Here is a 14,402-nt window from a genome sequence, read left to right on the forward strand (position 1 = left end):
GTAAAGATATGTGGCAGCCAGTATTTGCCTGACCATAAACTTGAGATAGATGTGGGCGACCGGAGTTGCTGTGTTGTTTTGGAAACCTCTGTGGCCTGCAAAATAACACAAGGTAGTTCTCAACTTACAGCCACAATTGAGCCCAAAATTTCTGTTGCTAAGTGAGACAGTTGTAAAGAGAAGAGTACCATTTCTTTTATATATAAATATTTTATTAATTTTCTATTTTTACAATCAAGTGCTTAATAGACAACGTGATGACTGAGCCCAGTAGTAATTCCGTGGTACAGATAAACTTCTTCAAACTAAATCCAATATTATGCCATCCAATACATCCTCTCTTCTTCCGATAATGGACGTTTTTCCACACTAAGCAAATACAGTTCTTATTGTGGGAATAACACCATTGTTAAGTGAATCTGCTTGTTAGAAGGTAATAAAGGATGATCACATGACACTAGGGCACTGCAATCGTCATAAATATATGCCAGTTGCCAAGTGTTGAACACGTGGCCATGGAGACGCTGCAACAGTCATAAAGTGAAAAACCCGTAAGTCCATTTTTTTCACTACCCTTATAACTTCACACGGTCACTAGATGAACCATTGCAAGTCAAGGATTACCTGTACGATGCAGCTTTTGAGTTGTGCTGCTGGAAAAGACTCTCAAGAGTCCCTCAAACTGCAAGAAGATCAAATCAGTCAACCCTGAAGGAAATCAACCCGGATAGTTCTTTAGAATAGTGTTTCTCAATCTTGGCAAGTTCAAGACATGTGGACTTCGATTCCCAGAATTCCAAAGCTGGCTGGGGAATTCTGGGAGTTGAAGTCCACACACCAACGTTGAGAAACATTGCTTTAGAGCAGTGTTTCTCAACCTTGAACAATTTTAAGGCATGTGGACTTCAACTCCCAGAATTCCACAGCCAGCAATGCTGGCTGTGGAATTCTGGGAGTTGAAGTCCACATGCCTTAAAATTGTTCAAGGTTGAGAAACACTGCTTTAGAAGGACAGATCCTGATGGCTGAAGCTCAAATACTTTGGCCACCAAATGAGAAGAGGACTACTTGGAGAAGACCCTGAGGTTGGGAAAGAAGGAAGGCAGAAGGAGAAGGAGACGGCAGAGGATGAGATGGTTAGAAAATTGCATGAGAATGAGGCTTGCTGTTGAGAAAAGTTGTGGCTGGGTGTTGGTGAACACTGGCGTGTCACCCATAACATCACAGTGTCTCCCCTTTGACAAGTGTGTCACAGGTCTGCCATCACTGCCCTAAAGTAAGGCAGGAGATTGTGTCAATCAATAAAACAGAGAAGCAATTGACTGCTGGGATGCCGGGCCAGTGAAGTTTCGAAATGTTGAGAATTTGAATCATATTGTGCCCTCTGCCCCCAACACACTTTAATTTGCTGTTCCCTGCCTTCAGACTTGAGAAGCGACTCAGCTGTCTGATCCCTTCTCCAGGGAGCAGGGGTGCCAAGGTTAATCCAAATTAAAGCTCAAAGCGAAGAGAAGAACAATCTGAATCCAAACACATTCCGTTCCCGCCTACTTGAGGATTTCCCCTTGTAATTTTAGGGCAGGCGGGTCGGGAGCCTCAACTGAAACAGGAGCGCTTCCGGTCTGGATTTTGGGATGTTGGGTTTTTTTAACCCCCTTCCTTAGGAAGCAGATGGTGCCCGCATGCTCAGTGCTCCGACGGCCGCGTCTGCTCATCTGCACCTGTCAAACAGAGAAAGGGGCAAGGTCCCAGATGCCAACATCTGGCAGCTGAACACGAAACAGGCTTGACTTTGGGATGTCCTGCTATCTCTAAATACGGAGCTGTGGGGGCTTCCGTCATTTACCTGGATCTGGCAGCGGGTTGTGACAGCTTAGCAGCCCCTCGTATATCACAGGTAGACATCTGCCTGTGCTTTTGGTGCCCCTTCTCTCTCCCTCTGTCTTTCTCTTTCTTTTCTCTTTCCCAGGTGGCTTCTCGTGAAGATTACTCCTTCGTGGTATCTGTGCAATTGTGGAGATTGGGGACCCCCTCCCCCCCTTTGACAGACGGCTCAAATCTTGGGTGGTGATAAGGTGCAAATAGGGGGAAGTGTGTTTCCTCTCCCCTCCCAATTCAACGGACTTCATGAAAGCCGTTTATTTCTCAGAGGAGGAAAATAGAGTGGAGAAAGGCTTTGAGAGGCAAGGGGGAGGGGATTGGGCCCCTAGTTTACTCCTCCCCTCCATGAATAAGACCTCAACAGATGCTGGTTTGCAATTATTTATTTTATTGTATTGATTAGATTTTTTTTTTTTTTTAAGTAACTCAAAGCAGCAAACCTACATAGTGCTCCTTTCTGTGGGTTGGGTTCGGCTGAGAGAGAGTGACTGGAACAACCAGTTTTCATTCCTAACGCAGAACTAGAACTCACCATCTCCTGGTGATTGGCCCAAAGTCATCCAGCTGGCCTAAATCCATCAATGGATTAGGGTCAACTTTTAAGGGCCTTATTTCATTTTGGTTCAGAGGGGGTTTTTTTTTGCAAGTTTAGTTTTTTTAATATAATAATAACAACAACAATAACAACAACAACAACATTGGAAAAGACCTTGGAGGTCATCTAGTCCAACCCCCTGCTCAGGCAAGAAACCCTATACCATTTCAGACAAATGGCTGTCCAATTTCTTCTTAAAAACCTCCAGTGTTGGAGCATGCACCGCTTCTGGAGGCAGGTTGTTCCACTGGTTAATTGTTCTAACTGTCAGGAAGTTTCTCCTCAGTTCCACCCATTGCTTCTTGTCCTGCCTTCAGGCGTCTTGGAAAATAGCTTGACTCCCTCTTCTTTGGGGCAGCCCTTGAGATATTGGAACACTGCTATCATGTCCCCCCTCGTACTTCTCTTCGTTAAATTAGACATACCCAATTCCAGCAACTGCTCCTTATATGCTTTAGCCTCCAATCCTCTAATCATCTTTGTTGCTCTTCTCTCTACTCTTTCTAGAGTCTAACATCTTTTTTACATCGTGGTGACCAAAACTGGATGCAGTATTCCAAGTGTGGTCTTACCAAGGCATTGTAAAGTGGTATTAATACTTTATAATATTAATACGTGATCTTGATTCTATATAGCTACACAGGTAGTCCTCGAGTTACGACCACAATTGACCCCAATGTTTATGTTGCTAAGTGAAACAGTTGTTAAGTTTGCCCCATTTTACGACTTTTCTTGCCACAGTTGTTAAGTGAATCATTGCATTTGTTAACCATGTTAGTAACACGGTTGTTTGGTGAATCCGGATTCCCCCTTAACTTTGCTCATCAGAAGGTCGCAAAAGGGGATCACGTGACCCCAGGACACTGCAACCGTCATAAATATGACTCAAGTTTCCAAGAGTCCGAATTTTGATCATGTGACCAAGAGGATGCTACAACAGTCATAAGTATGAAAAACGGTCACAAATCACTTTTTTCAGTGCTGTTGTAACTTTGAACGCTCACTAAGTGAACTGTTGTAAGTCGAGGACTACCTGTGTTATGCCTGTTAGGGATTTGGTTTATTCCTGTTTGCTTATTTTCCTGTAAAAATGGAGCCCCCAATATCACATCCCTGGGTTTAGGTTTTTATTTTATGCTCAGATGCCGGAAACCTTCTTGAAGGAGAACCAGCCCATGCAACTGTTTTAAAGATGGAGAGTTGTTTTTGCTTGATACGAGATTCTTGCAACTACAGATTTTTTTTTTCTCTGCTAAAGACCACCCAAAGAGCAAATGGGACCTGGTTGAATCCTTATCTGATATGCTTTCATCTACAGCAGTGGTTCTCAACCTTTTTAATGCCGCAGCCCCCAACCGGTCATAAGTCTAGGTCTACCCAACTGGTCGTAAGTCGAGGACTACTCAACTGGTGCAGCACCGTTTGCAGAATGGAACTTTTGGCGGGCTCAGCAGGGCAGAGACAACCTGGACAATTCCTATTGGCTTTTGAAAGCCAATAGAATTAGACTCTGTTCAAGAAAATCTATTCTATTGGCTTTCAAAAGCCAGTAGAATAAAAGGGAGTAGCACAGCTAAGGAAAAGGGGGAAAAAATGGCGGACTGCGTTGTTTGGCGACCCCCGTGAAATGGTCGTTCCATCCCAAATGGGGTCCCGACCCACAGGTTGAGAACCACTGGTCTACAGTGAAATTTCTGCTTGCCTCATACATAAAATATCATGTATGTAAATTGCAGCAGGTGGCAGCATCTAGCCAACCTTGGCTGGCCTCAACGATATAAACAGGTCAAGGCTAGAGAGTGCTCCGATGGGAATCCCAAATCTGGATGAGGATCAAAAGAACATCCGATGGCAGATCCTTATTGCCAGAAAACTAGGTGTGAGCCCACTGGTTAAATCACAGCTGAAAATCCACGCCACAGAAAGGTTAAAATTACTTCTATTGAGATTGGCTCTAATAAAAGAATCTCAGATTCTACTCATAAAGGAGAATATTTTGTAGGTTCAGGGTTGAAATGAGGAGTCCTTGTTGCTCTCCGGGCTCGGTTGTTTTCTTGCAGACGTTTCATTACCCAAACTTGGTAACATAATCAGTGCTAGTGGATGCTCCTTACTAGAGATTCTCTGTTCATCTGTCTTTTCCTTTAGATTTTTTTCTATCCCACCTTATACACAACTTAAGATACTGAACATGCCTAATACTCCTCCCTCCTCTGATTTCCCCCTCAACAACAATCCTGTGAGGTGGGTTGGGCTGAGAAGAGTAACTGGCCCAAAGCCACCCAAGCCTAAGGCAGGATTAAAAGTCACCTAACCAGTTTCCATGGTGATGGCGGAACTAGAACTTATGGTCTCCTGGTGATGGGCCCAAAGTCACTCAGACAACTTTCAGTTCTAAGGTGAGAATAGAACTCACTGTCTCCTAGTTTCTAGTCTAATACCTTAACCACTAGACTAAAGTGGCTTACTCTGCACTATACTGGGTCTTTGGGTCTTTGAAATCCCCAGGAGCTGAATCTGTTTCGAGAGAGACTTGACCCTAACCCAGGGGTAGGCAACCTTGGCTCTTTTATGACTCGTGGACTTCAACACCCAGAATTCCTGAGCCAGCCATGCTGAGGAGAAAGGGAGAAGTTTCCATGCTGAGCCATGTTGGCTCAGGAATTCTGGGAGTTGAAGTCCACGAGTCATAAAAGAGCCAAGGTTGCCTACCCCTGCCCTAACCTTTATGTTTGCATCTAATTAAACTTGATTTGATAACAATTTTGGAAGGTCCTCGGCTTTCCTGTGTCTGTGGGCTTCTGAAATTTTTTGCTATCATTTGAACCTTTGCTCAGTGAAAAAGAGCCTGAAACACTCTGAAACAGCCGTTGAACATCTTAAATCGTGGAAAAAAAAAATCCTCCATTTCTATCTCCATTCATTTTTATCAACATAGCCTTAATTTAAAAAACTCTCAACATTTTGAGTAGAGCTCAACTTGTGTCAGTTTCTGTAGTCATGTCAATATCAATTTCTGGACAGTCTGAAGAATTTATTTATTTATTTAGAAATTTTACATACAGCGACTCTAGGCAGCTTACAAATATTAAAAACACAATATGGAGATTTAAAAAACAAAACGATAACCACCTCTGTCCACCCCTTATCCCTGGTGATGCAATACAGTCAATTTGTTTACTACTGTTACTTTCTGGGCATTTTTGGTGGATGTCTCAATTGAACCTTCGGTCTCAGGATCACCTTGTGGTCTCCCATTCAAGTACTAAAATGGGTTCTGTTTGAGTTAGCTATTTGAGCTTGGTCTAACTTGGCACGATATTGCCTCCTGACCATCCTGGCCCAGTATACCTGTTCAAAAATCTATCTGTGACTTGATGTCGTCTTTCATTCAAGGATAGAAAGACCAGAGAAGTTAAAATTGTCTAACGATAATGATGAATCTCGATCTTGCCTATTCTCCCCTTAAGAACTTTTGTGACCAAAGCTAGTGACCGGTTCCTGGAGATATGTCGCAACCATTATTGTGGGTTTTTTTTAAAAAAAATTTGTTAATTGATTAGGGTTTCTCTCCAGTCCTGACTTGAGGGCGCGTGAGGAGTATATAATGCATTTTAAGTCTAAAAGCTGCAAATGTTCTCTACTTCCATATGAAATTTCTGATCTTCCATTTTCGAGAAGCGATGAACAAAACCCAGCCAGCTAACATTAGTAAGAGATAGAGAGAATCTGCCTGTATCTTCCCCCACACCCGCGGGTTTCTTTCTGACAAGCCGGTTTACCTTAATTAAACTGGTGAGTGATTAATATGGACAGTTGATCTCGTGACTCTCATTAGGCGACGTTTAGGATTTTTGCACAAAATTGGCAACGCCTGCAGCCGTTGCATAGGTTAATGGCAATGCACGAATATTATCATCCGCGTGCATCTCCAGAATGGCTGAGTAGATGGTTAATAGCACGTTTTAAAGCTTAGTTTGGGGGGTCTCTCTTAATAGTCTATGAAGGAAACGGCACCTTGTCACTGCTTTGGGCAGTTAACAAGCAGGAACTGGGACTCAGCGGGAGGGGATTCCCTTTCCCCGGAGGATGTTGCTGAGCTAGAAATAGATGTAATCCACCTCTAATCTCCCGCAACCGGGGTGGGGTGCTGGGAATCAGCCTTCCCATCGTCTCTCTAAAGTTGGAATTAAGAATAAGCTCCGCTGGTTTGCGTCATCCAATGTCCTATAGTGAACAGCTACAGGTACTCCTGTAGACTTAACAGCCCTGAAGACTTGATTTTGGCCTGGGGAATCCATAGTGCAAGGGGTCTTCAAACTTGGCAACTTTAAGACTTGTGGACTTCAACTCCCAGAATTCATAAGCCATTTTTGTCAGTGCCGTTGTAACTTTGAACGGTCACTAAGTGAACTGTTTTAAGTTGAGGATTACTTGCATATAGCCTACAGCAGGGGCCTTCAAACTTGGCAACTTTAAGACTTGTGGACTTCAACTCCCAGAATTCCTCAGCCAGCCCTGGCTGGCTGAGGAATTCTGGGAGTTGAAGTCCACAAGTCTTAAAGTTGCCAAGTTTGAAGACCCCTTCCATAGTGGGATAAAGCCCATCAAGTGGCTTATTTGACCATGTTTTATTGCCAGGTGGGTGGGATAGTTATTGGTTTTTTTATATTTTTTATTTTTGTACCGGGTTTTTACTGCTTGTAAGCCGTCCAGAGTCTCTGGGGGTGAGTGGGTGGCGATATCAATTTTTCAAATAAATAAATTCATTTAGTGATTATTTGAAGTTACAACGGCACTGAAAAAAAGCGACTTATGATCATTTTACATACTTAACAATCTTTGCGGCATCTCCTTGGTCACGTGATCAAATCTCAAGACGGTTCATATTTATGACAGTTGCCGTGCCCCTGGGTCACGTGATCCCCTTTTGCAATCTTCTGACCAGCAAATTTAATGGGGAAGCCAGATTCACTAAACAACCCGTATTACTAACTTAACAACTGCAGCAATTCAGTTAATAACTGTAGCAAGAAAGGTCGTAAAATGGGGCCAAACTTAATCATTGTTTTGCAACAGAAATTTTGGGCTGTATTGTGGTTGAATGCCAAGGACTGCCCGTAGATAGATTGGGGTACCTTGGAGGGGTCTATGTGAATGACAAAAATTAAAATATTTTTTATTTATTTTAAATAATTAAATTGAATAGTTAAATTGTTCGGTGGCGAGTTAGTGAATAGAATAGGGCTGGAAGGGACCTTGGAGGTCTTCTAGTCCAGCCCCCTGCTCAAGCAGGAGATCCTATATCAGACATGTCAAACACAAGGCCCGGGGGCCACATGTGGCCTGCGAAGTGGTTTCATGTGGCCTGTGAAGCCATTCTGGAAACAGTGAGGGAACGGCCCCCGCTGCTTTGGCCCTGGCCCAGGCCAGCCGGGAGCCAATGTACAATTTTGTGGTGGCCATCTATGCTGAAACGCATTCAGTCTTAGCTCCACAAGGCCGTCTGGAAACAGCGAGGAACCAGCCCCTGCTGCATCGGCCCCACCCCCTGGGTGCATGCTGGGGAGGTGTCACCCTTTATGAGGAATGAAGAAATGCACCATCGCCTGGAAGTGGCCAGAAAATGGCCCTCACCTACGTTACATATCCAGCTTGATGGGCTCTGCTCTGGTCCCACTCCTTTCTGTCAGAGACCCTCAGATCTGTCCCACTCCTGCCCAGGCCCCCAAGGCATCCTTGGCGCGAATAATGTAGAGCTGGCCATGCCCACCTAGTAGGCCGCACCTACCGCCCCCCCCCAGGGCAACCGCAATGCTAATACGGCCCTCAATGAAATTGAGTTTGACACCCCTGACCTATACCATCTCAGACAAGTGACTGTGTAGCCCCTTCTTAAAAATCTTCAGTGATGGGTGCCCACGATTTCTGGAGGCAAGCTGTTCCACTGGTTAATTGTCCTCACTGTTAGGAAGTTTCTCTTTAATTCCGGGTTGCTTCTCTCCTTGATCGTTCTCATCCTTCCCTCTGGTGCTTTGGAGAATAGTTTGACCCCCTCTTCTTTGTGGCAGCCCCTCAAATACTGGAATACTGCTATCATATTGTGTTCATTTGCCCATTAGAAAACAGACAGACACTCTGGATTTTAAAATAAGATAAATGCAAAATAGAAACAAAATAGAAAGTAAAATTATTTTTCACCAATTCTATGAAATGGGAAGTGGAAAGAGGAGGGAATGACAGAAACATAAGGTAAACAAAAATCATAGTCATGGAAGAAATAAAGTAGAATAAAAAGTTGGCCATGGGGAGTTGGCCCATTCCAATCTTTGGAGGCTGCCCTTTCTTACCACTCCCTACTACATGTGCTCTCAGCTATACTGCTTCTGACATTGGAGGCTCCATTTCCTTATCATACCAAGCAGTCACTGGTTACACCATCAGCTATGGCTTACAAGATTAGGCAATGGATTAAATTTGCATTTTCCTGTTCTTGATAGTTCAAGTTGTTTTGTTTTTCATTTTTTTAAACAGCCCTGATGAGTTTATTTATATATTAAATTTACATGTCTAGGTATGTTTCCTTATTAAACCAATTTATATGCCCCCTCCCCAGGTGATTCCTTATTTCTTTATTTATTTACTCCTTGTTATTTTTACTCCTTATTCCTAATTACTTTTATTCCATATTATTTTGGCACTTGTTTTTGCACCGATGTGATATATCGTGATCATGAAACAGGGATGCTATAAACAGCTATAAAGGCGAGCTGGTTGCTGAGCACCCATATCAATGTCACGGGAGCTGGGCAGCCATTGGAATTTAAGAACTGCGTCGTAAGTACCTTTGGAGGGAGGGGGCCCGTCACAATTAGGTGACCAGTTGTAAGTCAAGGACTACCTGTTAGGCCGTTTTCTGGTTCTGACTGGGAAAGCTGAGTTTAATTTTTTCTTTCTTCAATATACTAGTTTTCCCGTTATTAGTTCTTTGGAATGCAACATGTAGAAATAAAAATTGCGGTGTTCCCCACCCTATCCTACCCCGTTCTGGCTGGGGAGGATGGATTGCATGCCTGTCCACCTGGAGGAATTCTGAGTTTTGTCCCCACTTAACAGTCCCATTCATTCAGCTAGTTTTGGGTACTTTTGTGAATAGAAACTTGCTGAGATGACTCATGCAAGTGAGCCAAGCTGCCAGCTTACAGAAAAAGTCAAATGGTGCCCATTTTGCAGGACCCTGAGGGGGAGAAGAAGCCAATTGGATTTAGCAGTCACTATTCCCAGACTTTTTTTTAAAACATTTTTTTTTTTAATACTATGAGTGTGATTTCCTTATATTTGACACCGGGAGACTTTATTTGTCATCCCTAATGGAATACGTGTGGGCCTGGCTAGGTTTTTTTTTTTTTTTTTTTTTTCTGTTTTGGCTAATAAATTCCAGTTGGAGTTGCTGAGCCTCATGAAATATTACAACTTCAGGAGAAGGACAGGGGATATTTGTTCTTCTTCCTGTTTTTCAGACATCGTGCTAGAATGAAAAAAAGAGGACTAGTTCTTTCAGTAAATTAGTTTATCATTTATCCTGTATTTCGAAGCCCTTGCTTGGCTCTGGAATCCATCTCGGGAGGGGAAAAAGCTGGCTGGCTGGGAAGCTGTGAACCAAAAGGCAGAAAATCTAATTATATTTTTTTCAAAAAAATGGAATGCTACAAGATTGTTTGTCTGTGTGTATGTGTGCGCGCACACGTACGTGCAAGCAATCTAATTTTTTTTTCCCTGGGGGTAACTTCGCTTCCATGCTGGTAAATTTACTGTTATTTTATTTTATTACAGGTGGTCCTCGACTTACCGACTGGTTGCTAAGTGACCATTTGATATTACAACAGACTCCCCAAAAGGGATTTACCACCCAGTTCTGAAGTTACGACATCCCCCCCTCCAGGGTGACATAACTGCAATTTGGCACTTGGCAACCAGCCTGTGTATATGGCCATTTGCAAGCACCCCACAATCACATGAGTGCGATTTTCAATATTTTTCCCTGGGGGAAACTGGCATTTACTTCCAGTTGCTGGGGGGGGAGGGAATGCCCGATAGCAACCAATGGATTTACTTAATGACCGCCACATTCATTTTATGGCTGCCCTGTGGACTTAATGGCCGCTAAGAAGATCATGAAATCAGGTCCAGTCACAGGATAACCTACTTTACACAAATGTGATGACCTGCTTTACAACCGTCCAAACTTGTGACCATAATTTCCAGGCTCAATTACAGTCACAACTCAAAAACTACCTGTACTATTATTAGTGTGCCCTGTTTAGGTTCAGAAGCTGCTTTGCAACAACAGTGTGCCCTGTTTAGGTTCAAAAGCTGCTTTGCAACAACAAAATCCCCAGAGCATTAGTAAGATCGACTTCTCCAACTTTTGAAGCCTGCAGACCAGTTAAGATTCAAACTCTTAAGTTCCTAGCTCTATTCAGATCCTCGGGTCTGCTGGTTCCTAATCTCCTGATTTTAACTTTTTGCCACCCAGTGAAAACCAACTCCTTGTCATGAATTGACGGGGTCATGAATTGTCAATTCACTGTCACGAATTGACTTCAACTAACATGTACTGTAGCCCAAACCAGGGTTTTTCAGATGGTAGAACTATAAGAACTTAATGGAGTTTCCTGAGAGAGGAAAAGGGAGGGAGGGAAGGAAGGAAGGGAAAGAAAGAAAGAAAGAAAGAAAGAAAGAAAGAAAGAAAGAAAGAAAGAAAGAAAGAAAGAAAGAAAGAACAAAAGGAAAGAAAGAGAAGGAAGGAAAGAGGGAAAGAAAGAAAAATAAAGAAAATAAAGAAAAAATAAAAATGACTTCAACCGCAGCCAATTTTCCCTCTTGATCAGTGCTCAAAATTTATTATTTGTTTTTTTTTAAAAAAAAAAAATTACTGGTTTCACAGTCTAAAAAGCAATGACCAAAAAGATAAGAATACTTACTTTGTCAAAGAAAAAAAAAACCTCACACACATTGGGTTCTTTTGGGGGGGGGGGGGAAGCAGGGGAAAAAAATCCTGTCTTTAAAGACTAACACGTTTATTAAAAGTCTTAACAGATCACCACTTTCTGCAGAAGATAAAAATACCTTGTCTAGCAAGCTCACTTACCCCGAAGGAAATACTTGGTTACGTTTGCTCTAAAGTAATTAACTAAAATGATGAAAGGGTGCCCCAGAATAGGAAGAAACACCTCCAAAGGTTATTTTATTTTTTTTAAAAAAATCAGGAATTCCTCCTCCATGCCTTACAGCAGTGTTTCCCAAACTTGACAATTTTAAGCAACGCTGGCTGTGGAATTCTGGGAGTTGAAGTCCTCATGCCTTAAAATTGTCAAGTTTGGGAAACACTGCCTTACAGTATCGGCTGCCAACTTCGCCATGCTTTTCAGCCGAGCCCTCCAGGGCTGCTGTTTACAGAGCTCAGCTGTCCTTACATCGGTTTACTGTGTTACCCATCTCTGTATGGGTGGATTTGAATCTTGTATTTAGCTGCCAGGAGTGACTGTGATGAAGTGGAGGAGATAAACTGATAAATTGCGTGCCAGGAAGATGTGGGAGAATCAATCAGAGGGAGGGAGGAAGCTGGTTGGGTTTCCTCCCTGTTTCTCAACCTTGACAATTTTAAGGCATGTGGACTTCAACTCCCAGAATTCCACAGCCAGCATTGCTGGCTGTGGAATTCTGGGAGTTGAAGTCCACATGCCTTAAAATTGTCAAGATTGAGAAACATTGGCCCCTGGTTTTTCTCTTCCTAGCCTTGAGAACAACACACTTAAGAAGCCTGAATGTAATTGCTACAATCATAATAATTTGGTGGGGAGAGTGAGTAAAACAAACTGAAGAACCGTCATGGGATGCTTTTTAAATGGCTGGTTATATTTATTTTTCTTTCAAGGGAGGTCTTAAGGAGGAAGAGTTTTATAGTTTTGCTGTAGTAACGTGTAATATTTGTTCAGTAAACAGTAATTGTTAGAGATGCCAGACTAGAGTTTCTCAAGCTTAGCAACTTTTAAGATGTATGAACTTCAACTCCCAGAATCCCCCAGTTAGCCATACTAGATAGGGAATTCTGGAAGTTGAAGTCCGTGCTGGTTGGGGAAGCCATGTTGGCTTGGAATACTGTGAATTGAAGTCCACACTGACTAGGCCACGGGTCTTCAAACTCGGCCCTTTTATGACTCATGGACTTCAACACCCAGAATTCCTTATCCAGGCACAATGACAGGAATTCTGGGAGTTGAAGTCCATGAGTCATAAAAGGGCCAAGTTTGAAGACCCTTGGACTAGGGCAGTGGTTCTCAACCTTTTTAATGCCGCGACCCCCCCCGAAGCAGTCGTAAGTCGAGGACTACTCAACCAGTCGTAAGTCGAGGACTAAACTGGTCGTAAGTCGAAGACTACCCAACCGGTTGTAAGTCGAGGACTTTCCCTGCTCGGGAGTGCCGCGCATGCGTGGTGCCGCCCCCTGCGCCAGTCAAGGCGTAGCTGGCAAGCGGCAGAGACGGAGCAGGCCGACCACCGGCTGGGCCACCAGCTGGCCCAGCCCAAGGGAGGTAAGGCACCCGCCGGGCCCCACATGCGCCAGCAACCCTCCCTGCGCCCGGCGGCCTCCCACCTCCCACCCCTGGCTCTCTTTTACATACATTTTTAGTAGTTGCTCAGCAGGGAGGGGTGGAAACTTCCAGACAGCTCGCCTTCGCTGCAGACAACTTGCAGTACCATTTGCAGAATGGGACTTTTGGCGGGCTCAGCAAGACAGAGACAGCCTGGACAATTCCTATTGGCTTTTGAAAGCCAATAGAATTAGACTCTATTCAAGAGAGTCTATTCTATTGGCTTTCAAAAGCCAATAGAATAAAAGGGAATAGCACAGCTAAGGAAAAGGGGGGGAAAAATGGCGGACTGCGTTGTTTGGCGACCCCCGTGAAATGGTCGTTCAACCCCAAATGGGGTCGCGATCCACAGGTTGAGAACCGCTGGACTAGGGAGTCCATGCTGGCTGGGGAATTCTGGGAATTGAAGTCCATGCATCTTAAGGTTACCAAGGTTGAGAAACTTTACCAGACTTTACCAAGATTGAAGTTACACTTATCAAAAAGGGAGCAAAGCTATGTCTTCTCTCTTGGCCTTGCCCCGTATCATCCTATCATAACTTTTTATTTTTATTTATTTATCAAATTTTAAATAGGTTCCTGGGAAATAATCAATAAAGCTATCTATATAGAACAGGGGTGTCAAACTGCCGGCCTGTGGGCCGGACACATCATCCGGAAGCCGCGCCCACTCCATTGCCGGCAATGGCAAAACCGTCCCGATATGTTGCGCGACGTCACATGATGTTGCGAGTTTGACATGTCTGATATAGAAGGAACACAGCACAGAGGCATAGATAAAATGACTGATTCCTGAATGGGTAGGAAACAGTCAACTATTTTAAAAAAAACTATCAGACTCAGTGGAAGTACACCATAGATTTTTTTCAGTATTTTTTACATTATTCAAGAACATTTTGCCCATCACTGGGATAGCAAGTCATTTGCAGAGGAAATGTTATAGGTAATCCTTGACTTATAACTATAATTGGGCCCAAAATTTCCATTGCTAAGCGAGACAATTGTTAAGTGAGTTTTGCCCCATTTTACGATCTTTCTTGCCAGTTTTTGGAATGAATCCTGCAGTTGTTAAGTTAGTAACACAGTTATAAAAGTGACTCTGGCTTCCCCCATTGACCTTGCTTGTCAGAGGGTTGCAAATGGGGATCACACGACCCCGGGACACCGCAACCATCATGAATATGAGTCAGTTGCCAAGTGGCTGAACTTGGATCACATGACCATGGGGATGCTACAATGACCATGTGAAGAACGGTCATAAGTCATTTTTG

At 43.4% G+C, this 14,402-nt stretch overlaps 1 protein-coding gene across 1 annotated transcript in view; it reads left to right on the forward strand.

The window, feature by feature from the left end:
• The window catches only part of AATF (apoptosis antagonizing transcription factor), a 121,055-nt gene that overhangs the window by 72,239 nt on the left and 34,414 nt on the right, over nucleotides 1-14,402 (forward strand).

This window comes from Crotalus tigris, unplaced genomic scaffold (genome assembly GCF_016545835.1).
Source record: "Crotalus tigris isolate CLP2741 ecotype Arizona unplaced genomic scaffold, ASM1654583v1 scf7180000018330.590113, whole genome shotgun sequence".
In the NCBI taxonomy this organism is placed as follows: Eukaryota; Metazoa; Chordata; class Lepidosauria; order Squamata; family Viperidae; genus Crotalus; species Crotalus tigris.